The following is a 15,575-nucleotide window of genomic DNA, read 5'->3' on the forward strand; positions in this document are numbered from 1 at the left end:
ATTGGTTCTGACATTTAAAGCTGCTTTGTGGTGTGAATAATCTGTGACCCTTGCCATAATTTCATCTGGCCTTTGCCCTTCATCTCAAAACTCTCTGCCAGCAATACGGATTTCTGGTAAGAGCGATATTCACTCCTGCTGTGTAGCAAAATTGAACAGTGTGTCAGAAAAATGTGTGTGTGTGTGTGTGTGAGAGAGAGAGAGAGAAAGAGAGAGAGAGAGAGAGAGAGAGAGAGAGAGAGAGAGAGAGAGAGAGAGAGAGAGAGAGAGAGAGAGACAGAAAGGAAATGATAAGCAGGAAACAAATGGGTATCTCCCATGTTCTCTTATACCTCTAGACCTACCCATAACTTATTTGAGCTCCATCTTCTAGTGTCATGTAATCTTTTATCTATTGATCAAAATTATGACATTTTCTCCACCCAAAGGGCTTCCAGGCTCTATTATTGTTGGCCCACTATATTTCTAGTCATCCTTAATTCTGTCATTAGGTTGATACTGGAATCTATTCGATATTTTATTCTGGAGAGTTTCAATTTGCCTAAGGAATTTAGTAAAGACACCTTGTGGAATGGAGGGATATATTTGATCAGTCTAATTCAAGTGCCACATGAATCTCCTTGGTTTCCAAAGAGTACTGAGAAAGGTTCCTGAAGCCCTAGGTGGATAGTTCTGTTAGGATTACTTTTAGAATAAGAGATAGACTACAGCACTTGACAGGGTTATTCCTGACTGAATTTTCTTTGGTCAATAATCCAAAGGATCCTCCTGGTTTACAAGTTCTCCTGGGAGATGAAATAATTTAAGACACACCTCGAAAAATGCTGTCAAAAAGAAAGAAAAGTGAATGCGATACAATGGGGTAAGACTTGAAGTCTAAGCCTATATCATGCCAGTAGGAGTGAAAAACATACAGTACCTATTTCTCTACTGTCATTGCAACAGTAGAATGATATCTGGCTATATCAATCAGAGTGCTGTGATCCGCCATCAGCTTGCAGAGCTAGCAGCGGAGTCGGACAGTGAGGAGGCTGGGGAGGACCATGGGCCAGTCCTGGAGTCTTGGGAAGGCCCGGACGAGGGCTCTGTGTTGGAGGCAGAGATGGGGCCAGGGCCATCTAGGAGTGATGTGCGAACTCCGGAGCCTCCAGAGTCAGACAGCAGAGAGGCAGAGGAACAGGAGGAGCCTGTTCCTAGGGCATGCATGTGCAGAGTTGCCAGAAGGCAAGAGCAGCTAAAGCAAAAAGGACAACTCGGGAGTAAGGCCGGGAGGGGCCAATCATAAGGCTTAAAAGAGCAGCAAAGGCTCTTTGGCTCTTTGTAGGAAAGCAACGTTGTTAAATCTGTTTTCCAGTCGGTGTCTCTTGTTTCTGAACTTCATGGGGCTTTGCTGAGAAAGGCCTTTGGCAGGATGCCAAAGAAAATAAAGGTTTGTGATAAGCCCGAAGGACTTTTTTGAAGGACTTGTTTTTGAATTAATTTGGACTAAGCTGGGAATGAAGTAATTCTCAACTGCTATAATAAAATAGTTTTGTTTGAGACTAATTGTGTCCTGTAATGACTAAGTGAGCCTAGGTCACAACATAGAGTGACTTAGTTCTTAATCAGAAAAACTGAGCAGAACATCATCTGCAAATCTGATAGAATGGATATCTGACTCTGGGAAGAGGAAAAGCCAACCATTAAGAAAGGAGAAAGGAGTTTCAGAAAAGGTTATTCAGTTGTGTGTGAGAGAAAAAGCATGAGAATGAAGGTGATTTTTTTGGTTATAAGTGACAATAGAGGGATAAACCCTGAGATGATTTCAAGATTATGCTAACTACCCTGTTTTCCCGAAAATAAGACCTCCCCGGATAATAAGCCCAATTGGGCTTTTGAGCACATGGGCCCCTCCCCTGAAAATAAGCCCTCCCCAAATATATTTAACTGCATGTGAAGCCAGTCCCCGCCATTTCCTCTGGTTAGGGTTAGGGAGACAGAGCTGGAAATCAGGTAAGATGGCAAGAGGAGCCCCATCTTGCTCCATGCTCCCCAAAATAATAAGACCTCCCCAAAAATAAGGCCAAGCGCTTATTTCAGGGTTCAAAAAATATAAAACAGGTCCTTATTTTCAAGGAAACACAGTATAATAATGCAGAATTCTTGGATATTCTTTAAATTCTAGCTGTTCCTTCTTCTTGACCAGACCAAATTGTTCATCATCAGTCTATCAAAAGCTTTTATCTTTTCAAATGCCCAGACAAATCTCCTCTGGGAATTACAAAATTTTGTAGAAACAAGGTGAATAAATTGAAAACGGTTGATAGTAATACCTTATCCTTTTACTCAGTTTGTGTTGTGACTCCGACTCCCGAGCCTGTCCTAACAGAGGGAGAGGACTCAGAAGGTGAAGGAGAGGATTTGGTAAGGCCTCCCTCTCCAGGACCCTCCTCTCTGGCAATGCCTCAGGTTTCCTCCAAAGGCCAAGAGATATGCCAGGAGCAAGGCACCTTGGAGCAGCCGCAGATAGAGAGTGAGGGGGATGAGTTTTGGCTGGATCCCAGACAGCATCGGAAGGATAAGCACGCATAGCAGAGAAAGAGGTGTGGGTGGGCCAGAGATTGAGCTGAGTCACTGGACCACACCCCACAAGGGATAAAAGGGGGTGTGTCGGCTATTCAGGCCTTGTGACGGACAAATTGAAAAGCTCGGAAGTCATATCGTGTTTCTAGAACCCTGTTAGAATCTCTTTTTGGATTTCTTCGGACTGGACTTTGACAATTCTTTGCTTTGTGGAATTAATTTGGTATATCGGACTGAGGAGAAAAAATCTCCCTTAGTGAGTAAAATCTCTTGGCAGGCAGTTCATGGTTTGCTGCCAAGTCTGTTATCTTAAAGAAATTCCTGACTGTTTGATTCATTAACTCCTGGCTGTCTGTTTGTGTGTGTGCGTGCGATGGGGACAAAACATCTTGCTTTGCTAACCTTCGTTCGTATAAACATTACCTTGCAAATTACTGTTCTATATTGGCCAGTTTCTGTTTTCTTTAATGATCTTCCAGTTTATTCTGGGAAGCCCACAAGCCAGACACAAAGGCAGTAGCTTTTGTTCCCACTGCAAATTCACTAAAGTTATTTAGGTATGATACCTTGGTGATTCTCTTTTGGAGGAGGCTATCAATATTTAGTTTCTTCTGTTAGCTTTCTCTTATCTGGGCTCTCTCCAGATATAGGGACTTCATTTCTCTGAATTCTCAATCATTCTCAGACTGGGCAATTGTAGGAATTGAAAGATACTCAGGCTCTTGAAAATGATTGATTTATAAAATTAGACGTGTTGTGAATAAAGCAACAGCAACAGCACTTATGGTGAGTGATGGTAGGGATTGCTTTTCAACGTCTGAAAAACCACAGGTTTTGTCCATTCTTACTGTAACCTGTTGTTCTAATACTGCTCCTGACAATTGCTTGTTTGTTGACTTCTACTTGTTCCTTAAAATATCTGAAAAGAAGATTCTGTGCAAATAAAGCAAAGATAGGCATGTGAACTCCTCTTGTGTTAAAAGAGGATCCCTGCTTGGATACTGATTACACATATAACTGAATTTATCCAAAGGAATGATTTTATTCTCCCATTAAGGCAGTGGTGGTTTGGACCGGTTCACAAGAACCGATAGTAAAACTGGTGGGAGGCTCCGCCCACTGACCTGGATGTCATCAGATGTCATCTGCGCATGCACAGAAGCATCTGTGCATGTGCAGAAGAGCGTGTACGAGCGTGAGCGAAGCAAGCTTGCGTGCACCAGCACAATGCAAACCGGTAGTAAAGGTAAGTAGAACTCATCCCTGCATTAAGGATTCTGCCAACATTCCAGAAAGTCTCGATGTTTGAAAGGAAAAAAAGGGTGATTTGGATTTGCAGCATATTATACTAAACACTTTAGATTGCATTTAATTTCTGACATGGTATGAGATCATTAATGTGGGTTGAACATACATAAAATTGTTTCATATTCGGAATTGCATTGACCTGACTGTCAAGAGAATTGTAGGATGTGCACATTAATCCACATGTGAACATGCATATGCATAAAACACACATGCATCATCAACTTCATGATTATGGTCTTTGAATAGGAGCTTTGTTTCCTTAAGATCTTCTGAATACTGGGATTGAACTTCTAAATTGTCATTTAGTGCAGCATAAATAAAGATGATTAAAGGCCTGGAGACTAAAACATATGAAGAATGGTTGTGTTGTGGCCCGCCAGTGGCCTGCGCGGATCGTGGCTGATCCCGATGACGAGGAGGCTGGTGTGGTGTCGCGCCAGCAGCCTGCGCAGCTGGCGCTCGCATTGGACAGCAAGGAGGCCAAAGAGGATGTGATGCCAGAGGCAGAGACTCAGCCAGGGCCTTCAGAACCTCCAGAGGCTCCTTCCAGTGGAGAGAGCGAAATAGAGGAGCCTCTCCTCAATGCTCGGGCATGCAGGGCTGCCAAAAGGCAGGAGTGGCTACTCAGGAGGAGGAGATCTACTCGAGAGTAGGGCTTGAGGATAATTGGCCACTCCCTTAGCCTATTTAAGTCGCACGCAGCTAGTGCTTTCTTGCTAGAAACAACATCTCATTACTACAGAGCATCTTGGAGAGCGAGCAACTTCTCATATCTGGTTTTCTGGGCTGGTTGCCAACCTTTGTCGGACTTTGTTCTTAATAACTTTGATAAGAACCCTTTGCACGGGAAGCCTGCATTCTTGAAAGAGGTTTGTTTGGAATTAAACAGTGTTTGTGAAGCTTGGTGTGTGTCACATTCTCTGGGAATCCGAAGCTGGGGCAGAACAGGTTGCAGGATTTGGCTCAGTGGTGGTATTTAACTGGTTTGTACCAGTTCGGGGGAACCGGTAGCGGCGATCTGTGGTTGGGGGTGGGGAGTGGGCCCGCTCACCTGCCCACTCACCCCAGCGCTATGTCATCCTATTTAGCCATGTTTTCTAAGCTCCACGCATGCTTGCAAGCCACACACACGATGAATACACACTCTCACATTTTTGGTGCGTGGAGAACCGGTGGTAAAATTATATGAAACCCATCTCTGATTTGGGTATGACTAGTCTAGAGAAAAGAAGGACTAGGTAGTATTCCAGTATTTGAGGGGCTGCCACAAAGAGGAAGGGGTCAACTTATTTTCTAAAGTACTAGAGGGCAAAACAAGAAACAATGGATGGAAATTAATCAAGGAGAGAAGAAACCTGGAATTAAGGAGAAATTTCCTAGCCGTGAGAACAATTAACCAGTGTCATGGCTTCAGAAGTTGTGGGTGCTTCATCACTGGAGTTTTTAAGAAGACACTTGTCCAAAATGGTAGGGTCTCCTGCGTGAGCAGGAGGTTGGACTAGATGAACTCCAAGGTCCCTTCCAGCTTGATTCTATTCAGAGATTCTGAAAGATTATTATGGCACTGGGCAGTTGCAAAAGTTTGTAAGGTTCCATAAGCAATCATATTTTTCTGGATTAGATCAGCACCCATTCTTTCTTGATGTCCTCATGAGCACAGCGTCGGCAGCAGAAGAAAATATTACCTAGAGATTCTAATAATGGAGTTTTGATTGAGCGACCACAGGTCATTCTCTTTTTTGATTTACTGCCTCCACACAGTGCATATTTGGACTTGCTACACAAGCATTAAACATACTTATCTGACATTTGTAGTGATTACTTAATGTTAAAGTATTTACCGTATAATTGGTAACAATTAATATAAGCTGCTGCTACGTTAAATTACATCATGTAATTTGCTACTTAGGGTGTTTTTTTTTTATTGTATTGAGTATTTATGAACTAAAATATAACAGCATTTGAAGGTCATGGCATTTTCTTGCTATTACACCATGGATAGATTTTTCATAGAAAATTATAAATCATGAAGTATTTCATTGCTTTTGAAAAGCAATAATTACATAATTGTATTAGATTGCTTCGTTGAGTAGGAGGTGAGGCTAAAAAAATGCCTCTTTGAAGACAGCTCTAACAAATATATTTAAACAAATGCTGAGGACAAGAGAATCTACAGATATTTTTCCAGCTCTGTTTAAAGACAAATATTGGAAATTTCTGTACCTTGGAAATATAATTAAGATCCTTCCTGGTTTCTGAGCTTGGTGGTTTTCTTGCAAACGTTTCCTTTACCAAACTAGATAATGTTAGTGCTAGAAAGGAGAAAACCACCAAGCTCAGAGAGAACCAAGGGCAGGGGTGAAATCCAGCAGGTTCTGACAGGTTCTGGAGAACCGGTAGCGGAAATTTTGAACAGTTCAGAGAACCGGTAGCGAAAATTTTGAGTAGTTCAGAGAACTGGCAAATACCACCTCTGGCTGGCCCCAGAGTGGGGTGGGAATGGAGATTTTGCAATATCCTTCCCCCAGGAGTGGGAAAGGAATGGGGATTTTGCAGTATCCTTTCCCTGGAATGGGGTGGGAATGGAGATTTTGCAGTATCCTTCCCCTGCCACACCCACCAAGCCACATCCACCAAGCCACACCACGCCCAAAAAGCTACACCCACAGAATCGGTAGTAAAAAAATTTGGATTTCACCACTGACCAAGGACAACACAATTCAACCATGAGTTACAATGTTTTTCTTCTGTTGGTACGTAATTAAGGACTGTTTCTACGTATGCAGTGACATATTTCTGATGTGATTGCACACAACAACATTCCCACAATCTCTGTACTCCAATTTTGTGAATCTACAAATTCCAAAATTCCTCAGTGGATTACTGATGGTCATACCAACAGAGAATTCTGGGACTCAAAGTCTAACCATATAGAGGGCACATTTTGGGGGAAGCTGGTACTGACAGCAAATAATAAAGTCCAACTGTAACTGTAGCCTAAGCAATCCAAATATAGAATGTAATATGTATTTTCAATATACTTAGTAAGTAAATGTTGATTTAATTTTATATGTAACTAGCTGATAACCCGGCATTGCCTGGGTATTTATTTATCCCAATCCTGTATTAGACAGGAAGAGCAAATTCACCCTGAGCCTTGATTTTGGCGAGAATTAAATTAGCTAAAAATGTTTTCCCTGTGCCCCCAGAAACATCAAATAAAATGATACCATCTTGTTGTTTTGCTGATCCATGATCATTCTTGTCCGTGATTTATACACTAAGCTGTTCGATGTTGTAGTTCTTTTCTTATATGTAATCTTCATGAAGTACGTCGTATCGGTCTCATAGTGGTGCAGGCAGGCTGATTTGCAGTAATATTTTATCATGGCCATCAGATCCTCAAGAATAATCAAAGCCTTGTTGAAAATATCTGGACCAAACATAATTTCTAACATTGGATTTTCCCCCTTACCAGAGGGAGCCCCCTTGTGAAGTATTGTGAAGCCATTAGCATGGCAACTCCACTGTGTATACAGAAGAAGCCATTTTAAGGCAGTCCAGTAGAAGCCATTTTAAGGCACAACAGACTGTATCTTAACAAAACACACACCCTGAGGGCTGTTAGAGGTGTCTTACCCCCACAGTATTTGTTTCCAGAGAGTAAATCATCTGTGTACCAAGTTTGGTTGAAATTGCTCAAGGCGTTCCAGAGTTATGCTGGAATACACACACACAAACACACAGCCATTTATATATATATATATATATATATATATATTACTAATCCCTTTTCTTCTGCCATAAACATACAGAAATAGCATCAGCTTTGTATCTTCCTAACCTTCATTTGATGACTGGGTATTTTAACATCCCTTTTTGCTTTGTTATGCAGATTTGACTCTCCTTTACCTGGAAAGTAAATGTGAACAATATGCATTAGCATTCATGATTAATGACTTGCAATGTAACTTTCACTCCTTTGTTTGAAACTAATGACCTAAATAATTTAAGCAAACTTGCAGAACTGAGGTTTGTATAGTTATTTTTATTACTGTGATGTAAGCAAGAACTAAGGAATAAGTGTGGAACTGAAAAATAATAGTGAGGAATGATGGTCAAATGTAATCAGTGTCACGCCACTTAAACTTCATGTTCCCCATAAGGCCCAATACTCTTTTGATCTCAGATCAATATATTGAAATACTCTATTGATCTCAGCATAATTATTGAATTTATAACTCTCTAACAGAAACAAAAGAGGACGCGGTGGCTCAGTGGCTAAAACGCCGAGCTTGTCGATTGAAAGGTCGGCAATTCAGCGGTCCGAATCCCTAGTGCTGCATAATGAGGTGACCTCCTGTTACTTGTCCCAGCTTCTGCCAACCTAGCAGTTCAAAAACACATAAGTAGAAAAATAGGGACCACCTTTGGTGGGAAGGTAACAGTGTTCTGTGTGCCTTTGCCATTTAGTCATGCCGGCCACATGACCATGGAGATGTCTTCGTTCAGCGAGGGGAACCTTTACCTTTACCTTTATCTTTAACAGAAACAAAACACTCTGTAATGATAAGTAAAGGAGTAAGAAGTTACTATCGAGTTGTTTACTTGCTTCTGATACTTCATGGCTCAAAGAACATCATTTCACCAGGATTGTCTGTCCATAACTGCTTCATTGACTTCTTATAAGCTCCTCATTTATAGAATTTTACCACCTTATTTTCTCCTGGATTCTTTTAAAATTACCTTTAGTTTTTCTAAGTAACAGATTTTCTTCAGTTATTCTTGCTTTCTTATTATGTTTTCAAAATACCTAAGGTTTTGCTTCCTTATTATTAGACCAATATTGAATACAGGAGGAAGAGGAGGAAGGGGGTGTTCTATAGATCAGCAGCCCCCAACCTTTTGGGCACCAGGGAGTAGTTCTATGGAGAGTGGTTTTTCCGTGGACTGGAAGGGGTGTGGTTTCACATGCTGCCTGCATCCCGCGGATGGGGTTTTGCTTGCTTGCGTGGCCCAGTTTCTGGCATGCTGTGGCCCAGTGCCGGTCCATGGACCAAGGGTTGGGGACCCCTGCTATAGAAGTAAGAACAAAAATACATTCCAACCTTCTAGAGAGAATTTTCTTTTCTTATCCATATATTTTTTTTGTAAAACTTTAGATATTTTCAGAGGCTGTGCTACATTTTTTAAAAAATGAAATGTCTCATTGTTTCTTAACAATGAAAATAATACTGATTGATGAATTAAACCAGGGGGAAGACATATTAAGAGAGTTGGAAGATATATTTGAAACGGAGGCAGGGGCCTCGGTAGAAATTTTAGAAACTAGGCAGTGGAAGAGGGTAGAGGTGGGAGGAAACTTAGATTGGACATCCAAGAAATAGATATAGATGGAGACTTGAGAAGAATGTCGGTAGCAAGTAAAAGAAAAAATATAGCAATTGAAGTATTGAAGTGGGCAAGAGACGATGAGTAGATGATTTTTTTTCTTTATTGTTGTTCTGATTTGCTTTTCCTTTTCCTCTCTTTTTTTTAACATCACAATTTTAGCATCACAATTAAAGTATGAAGCGGGAAAGAGATGATGGATGGATGATTCCTCTTTTCTGTTGCTGCTCTGAGTTGCTTTTCCCTCTCTCTGCCTCCCTATTCTTTTTTTTTTCCTTTTCTTTTTTTAGGCAGGTGACATGATTAGAAGTTAGGAAGGAAAGAAAAAGCTTCTTAATAAAGGGTGACATGATTAAAAGCTAGAATAAGTGATAGAAATAAAGGGAATATTAATGTGTACATTTTTATTTTATAAAATGAAAGTAATAATGAGAAATAGCTGGAATAATTGAATAATGATAGACTGTAACCTAATATAGATGTGTTTTATTAGAAATACATAAGTTGATTGAATGTAATAATAATATTTAATCTGATCAGTTTCATTTGTTTTGGAATGTATGGTGCCCAGGTGCCACACTGTTCATGCATCGATTTGACATTTTTATAAAAAATAAACAAAATAAAAAAAAACTTTAAAAAATGAAATGGATAATGAAAAAAAAAAGGATGAAGCAGTGAACAAGACAATGAAGATCCAGCAGGCCTGGTTCATATGATTTATTGTCCCACTGCAATTATTTGAAGTATCCTTGGTACAATTTGTTTAAATTTCTGATGAGCAAATTGGAGCTAGATCTTAGAAATATGACAACTGCAAACAGAATAGCATAAGGTTAAATCCAATGGTGTTTCGGTCATGTTGGCACATGCAGCACCTACTCAATGGTGTGCAGATAAAAATACATACCATGAACAAAATATTTCTTTCTGTTTTCTCTGATTTGATTCTCCAAGCTAACTTTAGCTTAAAAACTGTCTGGCAATAAAGCAGGGAATGGAGCCCTCACAGGTAAGAAAAATGACAATTTATTATCCAGGCGGTCCTGTTTCACTTTGGAATGTACACAAATAGGTTCCTATTGTTCATTGAATCTCTCTCCTTCCAATCCAATCTCCAAACTTGTCCACTGACTTTTATCTTCTGTTCTTTCCGTGATGTACAGGGAATTCTGCACTCACTGAGACCTCAGTTAACAGATGCCATTGTCATATGCAGATACCTCTTGAAATCTGAATAACTTGAATGTTTAGGGAAAAATGTTTTTGGTAATGGCAAGCAAGACCGAGGCTTTGCAACTGTACTAATCTTTCCCAAGTAGATTTTCTCAACCTAATATTCTTCAGATATATGACTCTGCTAATAAACATGCTTGCCGGAACAATGGAGAACGTAAGATAATACATTGGTAAAGAACCCAATTATGGAAAAGCAGCTTTACACTATTTGCATGTAATGAAGACATGCATTGCCTAATTGTCAATCAATCAGTAAGAGTGAAAAGTACTGTCTGTGGCCTCGTGATTAACTTGATCCTCATACCTAGAAGAAATCCTCTAATCTTGGATAAGGGGGTGTGATTCTTTAGTCAAGGGAGGCAAGCTAATGAGGACCAGAGGCATTATTTCCCATTTCATAATTTAATAAGGACCCAGAAATTATCTGTTGAAATTTGATCTGTAACTGGCATAACTAACTGTAACTAACTCAGAAGAAACCTGACTGTAACTAAATCAGAAGAAAGATTTATTGTTATCTAGGGCTTTCTTTCTTTCTTTCTTTCTTTCTTTCTTTCTTTCTTTCTTTCTTTCTTTCTTTCTTTCTTTCTTTCTTTCTTTCTTTCTTTCTGGTTTCAGGTTAACTGAAATCACTAAGGACATATTTCTTTGTGTGACATGCATGAATTTTTACTCTGTTACAGTAAAAATCTATTTTAACAGTGTATATGCATTCCTCTTCAAAATTCATCAATATAGGAATTTATGGCATGCAGCACACTGAGTTTCACAGGCATTGCTGCAGGGGTAACAAACTGTTCATGTCTCAAAATTATATTTTTTTCAAATTCCTTGCAGGAGTGGCTGCAAGTTCAAAATTTAGGCAATGAGGTGATGATATCACAGAGGTGAATGGGGGTAGTTTAAAATCAAACAAACACGTATCATCGAGTTAAGACTGGAGAAACATCTCCAGTTCTGATTAATGGTGGTCTTGGGGCAGTAATAGTGTTTAGACATTATGAAGTAATTCATTGTCACAATTCATGTAGTTTTATTTTGATTTATTAATCATAAACCACCAAGAAAAAAGCCCCAAGATCTAACTACAATTGTCAAAGATCACATCTAAATACGCTACCAAACCTCTGGCTATTTATATAGGTAATGAATCAGCATGTCATCTGGGTGTTAATGCTGAGGGAGGAAATTTATATTCTTTATAGAAGTGCGACTGTGAAGTGTTGCAGTTTGGAATACTGCTTGTTTATAAGATCAATGACCTCCCATTCGTTCAGTGATCCAAACCATCTTATAACTTATATATACACAAATAAGTAATATGTCATGGAGCGCCCTAGTTTTGCAATGTTACCTCCTAGGTTGAAGATCCTGATGAGAAAGCAGGTGTTAACCTAGGATTTAAAACTTAATGCATGCTTAATGAGCCAGGGAATAGGAGGAGGGGACAGGTTATTGCCAGTGGAAAAATCCTCTGCCTATCTTGAGTTAATAGCTACAACTTAATATTATATTCCTGAACTGAACGATTGATACGTTTTAGGTAGATTTTATTTATTTAATTTATTTAATTTGTCAAACATGTACGAGATAATAGGTATAAGTATAAACATGGACATGAGCACAGGAAATGAGTACAAATAAATGGGGACAGTAGGACAGGAACGGTAGACCCGCTGGTGCGCTTATGCACGCCCCCTTTATGGACCTCTTAGGAATGGGGTGAGTTCCACGGTATACAGTTTAAGGTTGAAGCTGTGGGGGTTTGAGGATGGAACAACGGAGTCAGATAGAGCATTCCAGGCATTGGCCAGTCTTGCTGAACTCATATTTTCTGCAATTGAGTTTGGAGCGGTTTACCTTGAGTTTGTATCTATTGTTTGCCCGTGTATTATTGCGGTTGAAGCTGAAATAGTCATTGACAGATAGGACGTTGTAGCAGACAATTTTGTGTACTATGCTTAGGTCAGATCGTAGGCGGCATAGTTCAAGGTTGTCCAAGCTCAAAATTTAAAGTCTGGTGGCATAAGGAATTCTATTGTGAGCAGAGGAGTGGAGTACTCTTCTCGTGAAATACCTCTGGACCTGTTCAATTGTATTAATGTCCGATATACAGTGTGGATTCCAGGCAGAAGAGCTGTATTTGAGGGTTGGTCTGGCAAAGGTTTTGAATGCCCTAGTTTGCAGTACAGTGTTACAAGTATATTTAACAGTTGGCTTGTCCAGATCACTGGTATGGCCAGATCCTAAAAGTTGGCCTTCAATGGGCCAAGTCTAGTCTGTTCTGAATCAGAAGTATCTGTGTGTGTGTGTGTGCACGCCAGTGGTGGGTTGCTCCCAGTTCGCACTGGTTCGCAAGAACCGGTAGTAAAAATTTGTAGTAGTTCAGAGAACTGGTAATAACATTGGCTGGCTATGCCCCCAAACCGGTCCCTGGCCTGGTCACTGCTCGCTTACCCTGTCCACCTCATCAGAGGCTTTTTTTTTTTTAACTTTTAAAAGCATTTTTTCTATAACCTCTTTGGCCAAAAAAATGCTTTTAAAAGTAAAAAAAAAAAGCCTCTGATGATTGCGCAGCTCAGCTGGGATCGTCAGAGGCTTTAAAAACCTCCGTCAAAGAGGTTGTAGAAAAAAAAATGCCCTTAAAAGCCTCTGGTGATCCCAGCTGAGTTGCCTGATCGTCAGAGGCTTTTAAAAGCATTTTTTCCCTGCAACCTCTTAAGGTTGTAGAAAAAAATGCTTTTAAAAGTAAAAAAAAAAAAGGTAGGCCACGCCCACCCAGTCACATTACCCCCACAAGCCACACCCACAAAATAAGCCATGCCCACAGAATGGTAGTAAAAAATTTTAGAATCCACCCCTGGTGCGCGCGCACCCATGACCCAGCTTCTTTGTCATTAGGCTAATTATGAACTCAGTTCTCAGGCAAATGTATAGTTTATGCCTAAATTAAAATGCCTAATTTAAGATTATATTATGAAGCAGCGGTTTTATCACAAATCAGTGATTGGTTTAATTTAACTGAGAGGAGAATTTTGAATTTAGAAGGTTATGATTTGTTATATGGATGGCATGCCTATTTGTTATATGACAAAAAAGTGGATAAAGTATTTAAGGTTCATATATTAAGAAATGCTTTGTTAAGGGTTTGGAAAAAATATCAATATAAGTTAAATTATAAGATACCTTTATGGGCAAATCCTAGACATGCAATAGAAAATATAAGTATAGAACAAAAACAGGAGGTGATTACTTATAAAGAGCTTCTTATTATGGAAAGGGGGGTAATGTATTTGAAATCTTTAGATACACTGAGAGAAGAAGGTATAATTTATACATGGTTTCAGTATGGTCAACTTCAAGCTAGATGGAAGGAAGATCAAAAAACTGGCTTTGTGCAAAATGAAGAGAATTTGGTAAAACAAATTAGAGATCAAAAACAAATGCATATTAAAAGGTTGTATAATGCTTTATTGGAAATAGATTCTGAGACAGAATTGGTTAAAGACTGTATGATTAAATGGGCACAAAATTTTCAAGAGCCAGTAATGATGGAAACTTGGGAAAAGATTTGGATTAGAAATGTGAAGTTTACACAAGCACAAAATTTAAGAGAAAATTTTTATAAAATGTTTTATAGATGGCATTTAGATCCTAAAAAATTATCATGTATGTATTCTAATGTGCAAGCTAAATGTTGGAGATGTGACTGTGATGATGCAACTTATTATCATATATGGTGGACTTGTAGAAAAATCAAAGCATTTTGGATAAAGATTTGGTGGGTGATCCAGAATATTCTCAAAAAGAGACTGAAATTTACTCCACAGTTGTTCTTATTGGGTATAACTACGGACTGTACAGTTGCAGAGACTAAATTGATTTTGAACTTGATAACAGCAGCAAGATTGTTGGTAGCACAATACTGGAAGAAGGACTTTTTGCCTACTATTGGTGAATGGATACTGAAAGTAACTAATTTAGCTGAAATGGCTAAAATTTCAGCATATCTGAAGGATCACACACAAGAAAGGTACATACAGGACTGGAGAAGATGGATTGATTATATACAAAATAAGTATCAGACCAAAAAATATCAAATAGCTTATGAATGATTTCTTTTATTTGTATAAGCGTTATATAAGTGACATTAGAAGTATTATGTTTAAGAAATGGGATTTTATATATGGGGGGTTAAGAATTTTTTTTTTTAGGGATGTTAGTTTAATGATTGGTTATGCAATTTAGATTATTGTTAGAGATCAATAGAAATACCTTGTGTTCTGCTCTGGGAAGTCGGGGAGGGGGAGGGGGGGTTGTGGGGGGTGATGGGGGGTTGTGGGGAAAATATGTTTGTTTTTTTAAAACTTTTTCAATAAAAAAAAAAAAATTTCCGCTAAAAAAAAAAAAAAAAAAAGTAAAAAAAAAAAGCCTCTGATGATTGCGCAGCTCAGCTGGGATCGTCAGAGGCTTTAAAAACCTCCGTCAAAGAGGTTGTAGAAAAAAAAATGCCCTTAAAAGCCTCTGGTGATCCCAGCTGAGTTGCCTGATCGTCAGAGGCTTTTAAAAGCATTTTTTCCCTGCAACCTCTTAAGGTTGTAGAAAAAAATGCTTTTAAAAGTAAAAAAAAAAAAGGTAGGCCACGCCCACCCAGTCACATTACCCCCACAAGCCACACCCACAAAATAAGCCATGCCCACAGAATGGTAGTAAAAAATTTTAGAATCCACCCCTGGTGCGCGCGCACCCATGACCCAGCTTCTTTGTCATTAGGCTAATTATGAACTCAGTTCTCAGGCAAATGTATAGTTTATAGTGCACAAGGAATGCAGAAAATTTGTTTGAATCACAATCATATTTCTTATGAAAGCTATTAGTCAACATCAGAAGGCTGCAGCTGGAGCTGCATCTGCTCTGGCCACCAATGGCTTGGATCAGTATTGATTAGGTTCTATCAGTAGTAAATTCTGCCTCACCTTGTAAACAATGCTGCTGGCATTTAGGGGAGGGGCATAAGAATGTCCTGTGTGCCCAATTTACATTTCGATTCTGCAACTGAATCTACTCTAATGGTA

Source organism: Pituophis catenifer, unplaced genomic scaffold (assembly GCF_029215685.1).
Source record: "Pituophis catenifer annectens isolate HBS135680 unplaced genomic scaffold, rPitCat1.0.hap2 SCAF_8, whole genome shotgun sequence".
NCBI classification, from domain to species: Eukaryota; Metazoa; Chordata; class Lepidosauria; order Squamata; family Colubridae; genus Pituophis; species Pituophis catenifer.